At 38.4% G+C, this 16,142-nt stretch overlaps 1 protein-coding gene across 1 annotated transcript in view; it reads right to left on the minus strand.

Annotated features, from left to right (window-relative positions):
• Nucleotides 1–12,593, minus strand: part of lingo3b (leucine rich repeat and Ig domain containing 3b) — a 58,803-nt gene extending 46,210 nt beyond the window's left edge. The window contains exon 1 of the mRNA XM_079876915.1: nucleotides 12,276–12,593. The gene's annotated coding sequence lies outside the window, so the exon portion shown is untranslated. The remainder of the gene's footprint in view (nucleotides 1–12,275) is intronic.
• Between the last annotated feature and the right edge of the window lie 3,549 nt (nucleotides 12,594–16,142).

Raw genomic sequence — 16,142 nt, forward strand, 5'->3', positions numbered from 1 at the left:
CTGTGTGTGTGTGTGTGTGTGTGTGTGTGTGTGTGTGTGTGTGTGTGTGTGTGTGTGTGTGTGTGTGTGTGTGTGTGTGTGTGTGTGTGTGTGTGTGTGTGCGTGTGCGTGTTTTGCTGTTGTGAGTGGTATAATCTTGAGTGATTTTGAGCCGCTTTGACAGAGATTCATCAAAGACGCGGCGAGGTGTCATACAGCGAGTCACTATGGCAACAGGAGTGTTGTGTGTAATGAAACACGACTGGCGCCGCTCCATCATACACACGAACGCTGAGCGAGACTCTGTCTTCCTGTGTGTGTGAAACGGTTTCCAGGAGAAACACTTCTGTCATATGGTCATCTGAAGGTCATTCATTCTCTTCAAATCTTTATTTGAATATGGCAACATGATCCCTCGTTCAACAATATTTCTCTGTTTAATCACTGACAGAGACCCCTCCCCCATCAGCCAATCACGGAGGGAATAGTTAGTAAGCTTGATGACATCATCCATAGCAACGAGGTCAACTCCGCCCCCTTTCTCTTAGCTTAAGACTTCTCCCTGTTCCTCAGTAAAAGTGTGTGTCAGCCGGTTTGTGAAAAGGGTTTCAGATGAAACTTTTACTGCGGTTTAGGAGAACTCTGAGTGGTTAGAAGATCACATGTTTACTGAATACAGGCCTCAAAACTTCTCAAAACATCTCAATTTATACATCGTTCATGGAATGTTTTTTTCTGAAACATTTCATGTTTTTTAAATGTTGCTTGTTTCGGAAAGTTCAGAGAACCTTCAAAACTAACATTCTATCCATCCATCCATCCATCCATCCATCCATCCATCCATCTATCTATCTATCATCTATCCATCATCCATCTATCTATCTATCTATCTATCTATCTATCTATCTATCTATCTATCTATCTATCTATCTATCTATCATCTATCCATCATCCATCCATCCATCTATCATCTATCCATCCATCCATCCATCCATCCATCCATTAATCTATCTATCTATTGTTCTATCTGTCCATCGATCTATCTATCTATCCATAAATCAAGTTTATCTTGACAAACTTTGCTTTTCTAGTCAAAAAATTTGTTATATGAATTTATTTGAATTTTAATTCCTTTTATTTCTTTTTCCTTACATTGCAATTCAGATTCCTGTTTGCAACCTCAAATCAAATTCAATTTAAATTCAGGAATCGTACTGGAATTTAAAAAGCATTCTCAATTCAGTTCTAAATAAAAATTTAAAATAAATTTAGGCCAAAATTGCATTGTTGAGAAAAAAAGTCATTATATATATATATACACACTCACCTAAAGGATTATTAGGAACACCTGTTCAATTTCTCATTAATGCCATTATCTAATCAACCAATCACATGGCAGTTGCTTCAATGCATTTAGGGGTGTGGTCCTGGTCAAGACAATCTCCTGAACTCCAAACTGAATGTCAGAATGGGAAAGAAAGGTGATTTAAGCAATTTTGAGCGTGGCATGGTTGTTGGTGCCAGACGGGCCGGTCTGAGTATTTCACAATCTGCTCAGTTACTGGGATTTTCACGCACAACCATTTCTAGGGTTTACAAAGAATGGTGTGAAAAGGGAAAAACATCCAGTATGCGGCAGTTCTGTGGGCGAAAATGCCTTGTTGATGCTAGAGGTCAGAGGGGAATGGGCCGACTGATTCAAGCTGATAGAAGAGCAACTTTGACTGAAATAACCACTCGTTACAACCGAGGTATGCAGCAAAGCATTTGTGAAGCCACAACACACACAACCTTGAGGCGGATGGGCTACAACAGCAGAAGACCCCACCGGGTACCACTCATCTCCACTACAAATAGGAAAAAGAGGCTACAATTTGCACGAGCTCACCAAAATTGGACAGTTGAAGACTGGAAAAATGTTGCCTGGTCTGATGAGTCTCGATTTCTGTTGAGACATTCAGATGGTGGAGTCAGAATTTGGCGTAAACAGAATGAGAACATGGATCCATCATGCCTTGTTACCACTGTGCAGGCTGGTGGTGGTGGTGTAATGGTGTGGGGGATGTTTTCTTGGCACACTTTAGGCCCCTTAGTGCCAATTGGGCATCGTTTAAATGCCACGGCCTACCTGAGCATTGTTTCTGACCATGTCCATCCCTTTATGACCACCATGTACCCATCCTCTGATGGCTACTTCCAGCAGGATAATGCACCATGTCACAAAGCTCGAATCATTTCAAATTGGTTTCTTGAACATGACAATGAGTTCACTGTACTAAAATGGCCCCCACAGTCACCAGATCTCAACCCAATAGAGCATCTTTGGGATGTGGTGGAACGGGAGCTTCGTGCCCTGGATGTGCATCCCACAAATCTCCATCAACTGCAAGATGCTATCCTATCAATATGGGCCAACATTTCTAAAGAATGCTTTCAGCACCTTGTTGTATCAATGCCACGTAGAATTAAGGCAGTTCTGAAGGCGAAAGGGGGTCAAACACAGTATTAGTATGGTGTTCCTAATAATCCTTTAGGTGAGTGTATATATATATATATATATATAAGCAAACATAAATGATGCTGGAATTTATTTATTATAAAGGCCAAACCTAAACAAGTTTATTTAAAACAAAACATTAACATTAGTCGCATTATATGAGTCACATTGTAATATAAGTCGCTGTACTATGACTTATATAATCAGAAAATATGGTAACAGTCATTTACTTTAACATAAATAAATAACATCCGTCATATTTACTATCAAAACAATCGTTTTTCACAACACAAAGTCTGTTTTCATTCGGTACAGTTTCCTGAAAGGATGGAAAGTCATGTTCTAAATATATGAGGTCAAAATACCAGCCATTCTAATGCTAGCCGAGCTATTTTAGGTGGGTAATCAAACTTTCATCAATTTAATAAATCTTGCAGACATAAGCCCTGGACTGAACCCATAACATGAACACGGGTCTGTAATTTCCTCCGCACGGATCGAGATCTGCTCAGCTGCTGCTCGTTTCATCTGGAAATCATTCATTAAAATGCAATATTGATAAGAGCCACATGACATTGTGAGATTTATGGCCAGGCATAGAAAGAGGGTCATTTACGACTCACATCTGTTTCAGAACTATAAAAAACACTGTGTCTAAAAATCACACAGAATCTCCAAGAATATGCAAAGAAACTTCAAGAAGTGTGTTTTCTGTCTTATCTTTAAAAGACGTAATAATTGTGGAGGGAATGATTTAACGGTGGAACGCCGGAGAAAAGCGTTGGATTCTGAGACGCATTGATGCATGTTTGATCTGAATCAGAAGCTCTGGGTTCCAGATGGAGAAGCTGAACTTCAGGAGAGTTTAGGATGAAGACCAGAGGAGAATGAAGAGCTTCAGGAGGAGCTTTTACTACATCAGCAACACAAACCTATCTATCTATCTATCTATCTATCCATCCATTTATGCATCCATCCATCCATTTATGCATCCATCCATCCTTCCATCCATTTATGCATCCATCCATCCATCTATTTATGCATCCATCCATTCATCTATTTATGCATCCATCCATCCATCCATCCATCTATTTATGCATCCATCCATCCTTCCATCCATTTATGCATCCATCCATCCATCTATTTATGCATCCATCCATCCATCTATTTATGCATCCATCCATTCATCCATCTATCCATCCATCCATTTATGCATCCATCGATTTATATATCCATCCATCCTTCTATCTATTTATCCTTCCTTCTATTTATGCATCCATCCATCTATCCATCCATCTATTCATCCATCCATCCATCCATTTATGCATCCATCCATCCATCCATCCTTCTATCTATTTATCCATCCTTCTATCCATCTATCCATCCATCTATTCATCCATCCATTTATGCATCCATCCATTTATGTATCCATCCATCCATCTATTTATCCATCCATCTATCCATTCATCCATCTATCTATTTATGCATCCATCCATCCATGCATTTATGCATCCATCCATCTATCCATCCATCCATCATTTGAGTTTATCTTGATAAACTTTGCTTTTCTAGTCACAAATTTGGTTACATGAATTTATTTGAATTTTAATTCATTTGAATAATTTTTCCTTACATTGCAATTTTGATTCCTGTTTGCAACCTCAAATCAAACCAAATTTAAATTCAAGAATCGTACTGGAATTTAAAAAGCATTCTTGATTCAGTTCTGCATTTCCAAACGAGTGCATTGAACTCATGAAGACAGACACTCTCTGATCCAAACCAGATCTCACGGTTTAACCTTCACGCCAGCGTCATAATCACCTCAGAGCAACACAAGGACTCTTGTGTGAATCTTCCTCAGCACTTAAACAAATCACTAATGTAATTACCTCATGAACAAGTGCAGATGTCCAGAAGAGATGAACGATGATTGCAGTTTCACCCACAAGGTCAGTTTGTATTTGTCTTAGAGTTGAACAGATTGAGCAAGAAACCTGTTGGACTTTACTTGTTAAACAGACACGCATATCCATCTCTTTAATTAAGTTATTGCCACAATAAGCTTTAGGGTACCCGGATATGATAAGATTTCAATTCAATTTAGCCTTCAGTAATAAATCTGTCTTTCTCTTTGCTCATCATTCATGTCTATGTTAAGCAAGCGGGGAAAAAACGTTCCTTTAAAGCAAGGAGATTTCTTTTAATGTCTCTTCTGCTCACCAGGGCTGCATTTATCTGATAAAAACACAGTCAAAATTGTGAAATATTATTACAATCTAAAATAACTTTTCTATGTGAATATCTAGTAAAGTGTAATTTATTCCTGATATAAAAGCTGATTTTCAGCATCATTACTCCAGTCTTCAGTGTCACATGATCCTTCAGAAATCATTATCATATGATGATTTGATGCTCAATTATTATTTTTATAACAGTTCAGATTTTTGTGGAAAACGTGATTCATTTTATTTTTCAGTTCAAAATAATAGCATTTATTTGAAATAGAAACCTGTTGTAACATTATAAATGTCTTTACTGTCACTTTTGATCAATTTAATGCATCCTTGCTGAATAAATTTAATAATGTCTTTTAAAAATGTAATTTGCGTGAAACAATTTGATTATGATTAGTTTATCCTGTGAGTAAAAAGTGCCAGATATAAGTAATATTCATCCATCCATATTCATCTATCCATCCATCTGATCTCTACATGTCAAAATTTCCTTGCATAAAACTTTTTTAACAAGAGTGCACCTTTATCTTAAACCTGCTAATACTCATCTTATGGTCTATTAGCCAGAGTTTTTCAGTATGACTTATGATTCATAAAGCCAGTCTCTCTTTGTCTCATCAGACAGATATGGTGTCTAGCAGACAGTCTTTGTCTTATAATAGATATCTCATAATTCTACATGTCTGTTCTTTTATTCTGGTATGAATTCTAATGAGATGAGGGTGTCAGAGGAGCCGCACACTGTTCAACACTGCTGACACAGAATCACACTGCTTTACATACAGTTTCTGCATAAAATAAGTAAATAAATAAATAAGTCACATTTCTTCCAGTAAATAAATTGCTGATGTGATTCAGAACTATGACAGATAAAAAAATAATATCATAAATGCAATCTCTTTAATATCTCAGTCATTTCTTCTAGACCACGGGCTTGTGAGAGTATGAAATTAATTAAATGAAGAAAAAAAAAGCACAATTAACATAAATAAATGGGACTAAGCCCAAAAAAAGCATGATGAGTTATGCAAGCTTGGCTGGGAGCATCAGACCGACTGCAACAATGAATAACTAAAGACATTTTTAGATTATTTTTGTCAAAACGGCTGAAAAATCACAAAAACAATCACTAATATGATTTAATTGCTTATGAATTTTGACCAATAGGTGGCGCTGTTATCAAGGTCAGTGTGAGGTGGCAATGACATATGCTAAAGTCATATGCTAAAGCACTGCAAAGTTACAGCCTAAAAATCAGCTTTGTAAAAATTTGTTGATGTGTTATTCGACATCTTTCTTTGAAAAGTAGGTTTTCAAAATGTCAAACAAACATGGCATAATTGGTATCACTGTTTTCTGTATAACTCAAGGAATTTATCAAGACCACTTTCATTTAAATAGGCAAAACTCATCAAAAGCTATAAACTAAGTTATAAGCAAAAATAGCCATTTTTCATTTCTCCTGACCAGTAGGTGGCGCTGAGCCGAAACACTGCAAGTAGCCTCAGGTCATGCTTGTGATAACACGTACCAAATCTGGTCTGAATACGCCGAGGCGTTGCGGAAATATAGCCTTACATCCATTTTGACATGCTCTTCATCAAAATTTGTTTGCACGTTATTCGAGAACGGTTTGGTTTATCAAAAAGCTTTTAATAACTTTTAGAAAATCAAAATGCTGGAAACTTTTTCATGGTTAAAGATTACATCATGGGGTGCAATTGGATCATCTTGAGGGGGGGAAAAATAATTTAGTTTCTAGCCTTTATGGTTCAAAAGTTATTAGCATAAACATGCATGCAAATCTGGACAGTTGGTGGCGCTAGAGGGATTGAGTTAGAGACTTCAAAATTGGTGCGGTTATTGGTCAGAATGTCCTCTATCTGTGTGCCAAATTTCATACATTTTCTGCAAACAGTTCTATGGGCTGCCATAGACTCATACGCAGATGAATGAGGAGTAAGAATAATAGTAATAAGAACAGTAACGAATACAATTCGGTGCTTGGTCCCTAATAACAATTACTAAAATAAAGAAGTATTTTATATGTTTACCATGTAAATGTGTTGATAAATTATTGAAAAATTACAATTTCTAAGTTCTTTGGCTGACAAAAGAATAGAGAATGCATCCATATTCCAGAGATCTCAACATGTGTTCTCACAAAATCTCAACAACATCTCAAACTGTGCTCAGATTTGCCAAGAAACCAAAGAAAACCGCCATCAATAAAACGTTTCTCTCAAGGTCAAATGATATGAGCTGTTCCACACTCATGTTATAGCTCTATATACTCTTACCGCATGATGAGTCATTTGTATCTGTTTTATTTAAGGAATATTAACTGAATATTTAACTAAGAACTCCATTATGTTCCCTGAGCTTTCAAAGAGCAACCGTTGAGCAATAAAACTTCCCTCTGGGAGCATTTAAGGAACGAGCCAAATAAACACACTACTGTGTGCCGAGTCTTAATTATGTGGATCCACTCCACTAATGAAAGAGGAAACTTCCAACAACACATTTCCTTTCGCTTCTTTGTTTCTCCGTCAAACGTGTTCCGTTTCTCGTTACTTCATTCTACAAAATCAAATAGGAAAAAACAGATGGCAGCGCTAGTTTGGGTTCGTTCATTTCCGCTGATGACAAACCGGTGAGGATACAGGGACCCTGCCTTTCCGGGATAGGACGCCCAATCAGTAATGCACAACATTAAACATGTGAAAGGTCATGAAATAAAAATGAACCCCTCTTATTGTTATGGAATATTGCAGTATATATTCTAAATGATTTATCCGTGCAAATTAGGGATGCACGGTATACAGTATATCGGCCACCATATCGGTATCGGTCGATCTGTGTTCTTTTTTAATGTTATCGTTATCGGCCCGATAATTAAATCTGGCTGATATATTAAAGCAGATAAATAATGAATTATTTCCGTCAACACTTGAGACACTTCAGATGCGCACTGTTCAACATGATGGATTTTAATTGCTTGAAATATGATTGGAATCCCTTCAAAAAAGGAAAATATAGTTAAGTGCAGAATGTGCCGTCATATCGGCTATGTGAAATTATAATGAGAACATTATAATTGTATGATTGGGAAATGGATTTTAATTGTGTGAGACTTCTGTTTTTGCAATCAGGCTCTCAAAAATTCTATAAAAATTTGGATTTAGATTTATCGGCCAATATATCGGTTATCGGCTTTCAAATATAAAGAATTATCGGTTATCAGTATCGGCCAAAATGTTCATATCGGTGCATCTCTAGCGCAAATCATTGTTTTAAATTCATGTGTCCTTCCCCTCTCTCTTGCAGCATCTCTTCTCTTCTGTGATGTGGGCGGGGCTACCTGTCACTCACATGAGATCTACCAATAGCAAACCACAACCAAACAATCAATTCCTCACAGACAAAATCAAGCCCCGCCCACATTTGTTCTTGTTTGAGAAGCGTTTCACTCGGATATATTGTATATCACAACAGGGAGGAAAAGTATATCAACAACAACTTACGTTTAATTTAATGTGCATCTGTGTGATTTGTTTCTCCTATTTGAAGAATCATTCATCATCATTCAAACGCAATTTTGCGTTTAAAAGACATCTAATAGCCGTCCAAACACAGCCTAGACGTCTAGGCTAAAACAAGGCAAAATTTGGGCTGTCAATTAAAATGTAATAGTCTAAACCATCGCCCAAGAATAGACTAGTCATCAATTAGATAAAGAAATGAGTGAAGACATGAAACCAATCACCTTGTAATCACTGTTGACTTTGCTTACATGATGGAATATCAAACATCTCACAAGTTATTTTGGCAAACACGACATGTAACCAAATTCAAGGTTATTTTGGCTAGAAGTGTGTTACTCATCGGACTACATCGGGTCTATAGTTAACCGAGACGCTGAAATGACGGCGATTGCTTGCTGGGGTGGTTCAGGGTTAGTGGTTTGTTTGTCCACCGAGTATGAGCAACACTAACAGTGACGCTAGTCTTAGATAACACCACACGCTTAATGCTGCTCATTTCAAATTCAATGTACGCCTTACGTATGCAAATGAGCACGTAATCAAAAGGAAGCCACATCCCAAAAAAAAAATCATCCTCTGCTAATCAGCACAAACAATGCATTTATTCCAAATCCCTGGTTTTAATCATAATTGTCATCCCGGAGGACCAGCTAATTCAGCCATAATCAAGACTATTTTTTTGCTTCTGTTCGAGTCCTTTGCTTGATTACCGCAGGAACTGAATGATGGCCAGTGTGATAACGTTCCTCCTGTCTGATTCACCTTCAAATGGACACGGCAAACAGAATGACGCTAACATGTATGCTATGTATATTATAGCTTGATTTCTCTCTCTCTCCATCTCTCCATGCTCTGTCTTTCTCATGCTCTCGTTGGCGGTTTGGGATTGTAGCCTGTTTGAAACCCTCATGGCCCTGGGCAACACGGTAACGCGCCTGTCAAAAACACTTTCTGTTATAATGGCCTGGACTTGCGAACTGGAGAGAGGCAGATAACACGCTGTGCGCACACACACACACACACTCTTATCTCACATTGTTTTCTGCCAGATATCAACGGCTATGTTCCTTAACTATTGCACGTTCCCTTCACGAAGAAGTCAATCCCTGACTGTTATATAGAGACTTGCTTTGCTTGCATATCAGATTTTTTTCTGACTCTATAAAAATATGAGTCGTCTAGAGTTAAAGATCTTCTCAACAATGGCTCAAACGAAGCTCACCATCACAAAGCCCGAGCTTTGCTCAGCTCAACAATCCGAATTTTTACGATTCACACACTATACTCTTACTGACTGACAAATACTGACTCATTTGTGCCTGTTTTTATTTCGCCAGAGGAATTTTTTGGCATCTGAGACAAAGTTGATATCTAATTGAATCTAACTAAGATCTGCCAAATTTGAAACACAAGTCTCAGAGCAATAAAATGCTTGTCTCGGGCGTCTCATGTAACTCATAATTACTTTCATTTGGGGTTGTTTTCTCCAAGGGAGACAGACAGTGGCTAAAAAAATGTATCAAGAGTACAAAATAAATATGACAAGAAATGAGACTGAATAGGCCAACACTGTGTACTTCACATGCTGTCGGAAATCTCCCACTTCTGAAGTCATGATTACGAGTGCTTTGTTGTCGGAAGAAAATTGGAATCTTGTACAGTTATTCTCACTTATTTCTTGGGGAAATCTCATTAAAGCCAAAATGCATTTAAGATATTTAATCAACATCCAACGGTTCTTGAATAAAATGCAGCGACTCGTAAACATAAACGACCAATACTGACTATAGTATTAGTCAGTTTGCTGATAATTCTGGAATTTCAGTCAAATAAAGTAGGGCTGATGTCAAATATAGGGATTGTAGTTGATCCGTACGGACCAGGCTCAAGGTTCGAAACGCGCGTGATTTTTGGATTAATTGGAAAGTTTAACCAGAACAGAATGAAAGTTTTAGGTCCTGTTAGTTTAAACATTTAAGCAGTTTTAAACCAATCGAGCGCAAGAAGATGAAAGAGAACTCAATTTACAAACACTGAATTCCCTTCCCTTCTCTATTTGTGGTCGAATGGACACACACACACGCATAATTATGTCAAAATGCCCGTCTCGGCGAGTGTCCTCAAAAAAAACATGAACGCAAAAAATTGAGAGAAAAATACGAATGCGTATCATTATATTGGATCCGTGCATTTACTCTTAAAGTGACAGCAGAGTAATATTCCTGCCGCTTAATCAAACAACAAAAAAGAGAAAATCACCTTTGTAGCTTTAACAAAGAATAATTATATTTAATTTATAGTGAAGACTATGTTATTTTACATTTGATTATTCAATTGCTGTACCTGAATACAGTAAGACTTACTTGAAAAACATAAAGCACTGTTTATTTCATTTGAATCTTTGTTCTATTGTAATATAATTTGTTCATTATTTTCAACGCAGATTCACTGCCCTTCAAAATCACCCCAATCATTCTAGAATTATTAATTCTTTCCAAATAGAGCTGTTCAAGTCATCTGTTGAAATAGTTTTCATATCGCAATATATAATTGCAGAAAAACAAAATAGGCATATTGCATTTCCAATATCGTGCAGCCCTAAATTACAAGTTATGTTTGCTGTGTATAAACAACCCGATCACACTAAATGCGTATCTATTGCACGCATTGTGTTTATCGTGCGATTTATACGCCAAAATGAGTTTTTACGTGCATATGATAGGCATGGGTAGGTTTAGGGTAGGTTTAGTAGTGGTAGGGTACGTGCATATGATCCGCATGGGTAGGATTAGTAGTGGTAGGGTACGTGCATATGATACGCATGGGTAGGATTAGTAGTGTGGGGGTGCGTGTATATTACACGCAATAAAGTGCGTATCAAATGCACGCGAAAACTGCGTATCATATGCACGTAAACAAATGCTGACAAATGGTTACTCATATGTAAATGTGCACGACTTTAACGGCAAGACAAGGCGATGTATCTGTTGAGGAGAAACTTCTCCTCTAATTATGTCCAATTTCCCACAAGGAAACTCATATTTACAATAATTCCAATAGCATTTGAAGACAGCATTAAATCAGTGACAGCATTAAATCAGTGAAAGCATGGAGGAGGAACAGAGAAATATAAGTGAAATGTCATGTGAGAAAAGAAAGTGCCTCCATTGTGCCATTACTCATTATCCTTTCCATCAGTGAAGCCAGCTTCATTTATATAAAACATTATACAATAAAAAATTTACAAAGCAGCTTTACAGTAAAAAATCAGCGCGAGTCTCAAAACACTGTTTCCTCGTGATTGATTACTGTTTTAATAATCACTCACATGGATTACACTGGAGGAAATGGACAAGTTGCTGTTCCATATTCCATTAAGCTGGAAACTAAATGTATAAATATTTGATTAAATTATGAATATACACATACTGAACTAAAAATCCCCAAAGCAGAAACGATAAATGTTTACAAGACATATTAATACTAACACACACTACGAGACTAATTTTCATATGGTTCGGCTTTTTATCTTTATATATATTTATTTTATCTTTTTTTAACGTTAATTCTTTACATTAAAGAGGCCCACGTTATTTCTTGACATCAATACATTGACATGCACACGAGTTTGCGTTAAAATGATTTTTGAGTCAATGCAATCTGGTCATGAAATGCGTTCCGGACGACAACCTTCTGTCTCGAAGCGTGCGTTTGAGACTTGAACATGACTCTCTGGAGCTCAATCCCTCAACAATATAGTGTTTTAAAATAGAAAAAGCCATAATACACGACTGAACAACATCACACAGGCTGGATGAGAGTCGGCTCACTCTATCCAAACAAAACTTCCAGTGTTTCCTCAGCATCCAGGATGAAAGCGACACAGACTCCTGCACAGAAAAGCCTCAGATAATGTTGCATAACCTTCAGTGTTTTCACCCACGCGCTCCACAGGTATCTCGGCTTCAGGGTTCACCCGTGCGTGTGTGTGTGTCTGTGTGTGTGAAGTTTACTCACCCAGGTCTTGGCTGTGTCCTCATCTGTGTGTCTCCTCGGCTCCTGCTCGCCTTCACCTCCTCATTCATGTCTGTCCATAAGTCTCACGACCGAGTCCATACGTGTCCTCAAGCCCGAGTGTGTGTGTTTACGTCTGGCATCAGAAACGCGGACCACATAAAACCCTCTTCCTTCACGCGCACGATCAGAGATGCTCTTCCAGTGTGTCAGCGCGCGCGCGCGCTCGTGCTCGTGTGTTTGTGAGTGTGAGAGACGGAACACACACTGTCTCTGTCTCTGGCGCTGTCTATCTACTGCTTAGGTTTCGCTGATGCTGACACACACACACACACACACACACACACACACTCAGGGTTCGTCTCACAAGTGCAGCACTGGAGGAGAAACGCAGCGTCGCTAAGGGCTCGTGATAATTCAGTTACGTTCCATTCAATTCACGTAGGCCTATAGCATTATTATTATTATTATTATTATTATTATTTTCAATAAATATCCTTTCAAAGTAGCTTTACTAAAAATGCATTATAGCGGGTTTTTTTACAAAACACATCCTTTCAAATTAACTTTACAAAAATTGCATTATAGCGTTTTTTTTTTTTTTTTTTTTTTACTAAACATTTCCTTTCAAAGTAGCTTGACAAAAAAAATGCATTGCATGTCATAAAGATTTAATATGTTCCTAAGTGATTTCTATGTTATTCTGGGTGGTTGCTTATGGAGGACCATAACCCATAGCAATTTGATTCTGGGCCTAATCTGGTTGAGTTTCGGCTGAGAGTTACGGCCCAAGATTGGCCCAAAAGTATGGAGTTAAATATTGTGCCATAATTAAACAAACAAATCCAGCATTTTGCAAATAAACTCGATCTGCTTTCCAAAGGAAAACTCGACTTTGCAAAGCAGATCGAGTTTGTTTGCAAAATGCTGGATTTGTTTGTTTAATTATGGCACAATATTAACTCCATACCAAAAGCTGCTTGCCAAAAGTACATTTACATTTAATCATTTAGCAGACACTTTTATCCAAAGCGACTTACAAATGATGAGAGCAATAGAAGCAGTTAATCAATAGAACAACAATTTAAGTGTTGTGACCCTTCCCAGTTTAGCCTAACACAGTATATGCAATTTTAAATATATATATATATACATACTCACCTAAAGGATTATTAGGAACACCTGTTCAATTTCTCATTAATGAAATTATCTAATCAACCAATCACATGGCAGTTGCTTCAGTGCATTTAGGGGTGTGGTCCTGGTCAAGACAATCTCCTGAACTCCAAACTGAATGTCAGAATGGGAAAGAAAGGTGATTTAAGCAATTTTGAGCGTGGCATGGTTGTTGGTGCCAGACGGGCCGGTCTGAGTATTTCACAATCTGCTCAGTTACTGGGATTTTCACGCACAACCATTTCTAGGGTTTACAAAGAATGGTGTGAAAAGGGAAAAACATCCAGTATGCGGCAGTCCTGTGGGCGAAAATGCCTTGTTGATGCTAGAGGTCAGAGGAGAATGGGCCGACTGATTCAAGCTGATAGAAGAGCAACTTTGACTGAAATAACCACTCGTTACAACCGAGGTATGCAGCAAAGCATTTGTGAAGCCACAACACGCACAACCTTGAGGCGGATGGGCTACAACAGCAGAAGACCCCACCGGGTACCACTCATCTCCACTACAAATAGGAAAAAGAGGCTACAATTTGCACGAGCTCACCAAAATTGGACAGTTGAAGACTGGAAAAATGTTGCCTGGTCTGATGAGTCTCGATTTCTGTTGAGACATTCAGATGGTAGAGTCAGAATTTGGCGTAAACAGAATGAGAACATGGATCCATCATGCCTTGTTACCACTGTGCAGGCTGGTGGTGGTGGTGTAATGGTGTGGGGGATGTTTTCTTGGCACACTTTAGGCCCCTTAGTGCCAATTGGGCATCGTTTAAATGCCACGGCCTACCTGAGCATTGTTTCTGACCATGTCCATCCCTTTATGACCACCATGTACCCATCCTCTGATGGCTACTTCCAGCAGGATAATGCACCATGTCACAAAGCTCGAATCATTTCAAATTGGTTTCTTGAACATGACAATGAGTTCACTGTACTAAAATGGCCCCCACAGTCACCAGATCTCAACCCAATAGAGCATCTTTGGGATGTGGTGGAACGGGAGCTTCGTGCCCTGGATGTGCATCCCACAAATCTCCATCAACTGCAAGATGCTATCCTATCAATATGGGCCAACATTTCTAAAGAATGCTTTCAGCACCTTGTTGAATCAATGCCACGTAGAATTAAGGCAGTTCTGAAGGCGAAAGGGGGTCAAACACAGTATTAGCATGGTGTTCCTAATAATCCTTTTGGTGAGTATAATGAGTAGAAGATAAGAAAAAAAACAGAGTAAACCAGATCCATGCCGGAAGCAAACCAAAATTTACCCACAATGTCTTACATGATGTGCTCATAAATCAGCCGTAACTGGCCCAAAACCTGCCAGAATCGCCAGATGTCCGCCAGAAAAAGAGTTAGTTAATACAAATGCTGATTAACTTATTTAATAGCCTACTGCAAAAATAGCAAATATTTGAAAAGAAGCTTAACCACTGGCATTCACCTTCAAGCACAATCCACTTCAAAATATCAAATGAAGTGTTGAATTGAACTCAGTGACATGTATTATATCACGTAGAGATGCTTTATTATAAACTCTCCACATGCATTTTTGTCTTGTTGCACAAGCAAATGCTTTTTCACTCTGGCTTTAAAATGTTCTGTTTTATTTCCCCATCATGCACATAAATGCATGTTTTAAGGCCGTCCATGTGCTGGAGAAGTGTTTGTGCTGCTCTACAGGAGAACGTGTGTGTGTGTGTGTGTGTGTGTGTGTGTGTGTGTGTGTGTGTGTGTGTGTGTGTGTGTGTGTGTGTGTGTGTGTGTGTGTGTGTGTGTGTGTGTGTGTGTGTGTGTGTGTGTGTGTGTGTGTGAGAGACGGCACGTCTCAGGATCTGTGTGTGTGAAACCGCAACACTGAACGAGTCTCACACCGTCTGCCTCAGTGTCTCGACTCTCGCTGCGTTAACATTGTAATTGGATTTCACTTCAGCAGCCATAAAGCTTGCTCTGTGCGTGTGTGTGTGTGTGTGTGTGTGTGTCTGCACTGCAGTCCTTCTCTGTAAATCTACACATTCAAATCATTTCAAAAGGCAAGCGAACAGAAGTAAAGGCTTCAGCGTTCACAGTTTTCAGACTAGCATCACAAGAGTCTGAAGCGAAAGATGCTGCTCAAACTGCTGGAGAAGTTCATGCAAGAGTTCAAATGAGGCTCTATATGGTTATTGAGTTCAATTAATTATTATTAATGCTATATAAGTACAGTTATAGGAGACTTTCACTGAATATTAAAACCAATAGAGCTTGAGCTAGAATCAACAGTCAAGTCTTTGCAAATGAATAAATGTGGATAGTGAGGCTGTTAAGCTCAAACTATTATAAAAACACCATAAAAGTATAATAAAACTAGATTGTGTGTTCAGTGGGAGGACGTGAGTTCAGTTTTGGAGCAACACAAGGCCGAGTGAACAATGACAATGATCATGGTGGATGATTTATTCGAGAGGCTCGTCTCCAATAACTCAAGTTAAACATCTTCATTTTCCAGGATACTTTATGAAGCAAATGAATGACGACATTAAGTGTGTCCCGTCACACAGACAAACAACTCAGTCGGGTTTGTGCAAATTGAGTAAATTGTTGTTCCGCTGAGGGAAAGAATGAGCCGATTACCGATCTCGTTATTGTGCACGTCATTTATCATCCGTGCAACTTCCGTGAAACCTCGTTTTATCCACGCGTTTACAGATTGCAT

The sequence above is a fragment of the Squalius cephalus genome (assembly GCF_949319135.1).
Source record: "Squalius cephalus genome assembly, chromosome: 7".
Lineage (NCBI taxonomy): Eukaryota > Metazoa > Chordata > Actinopteri > Cypriniformes > Leuciscidae > Squalius > Squalius cephalus.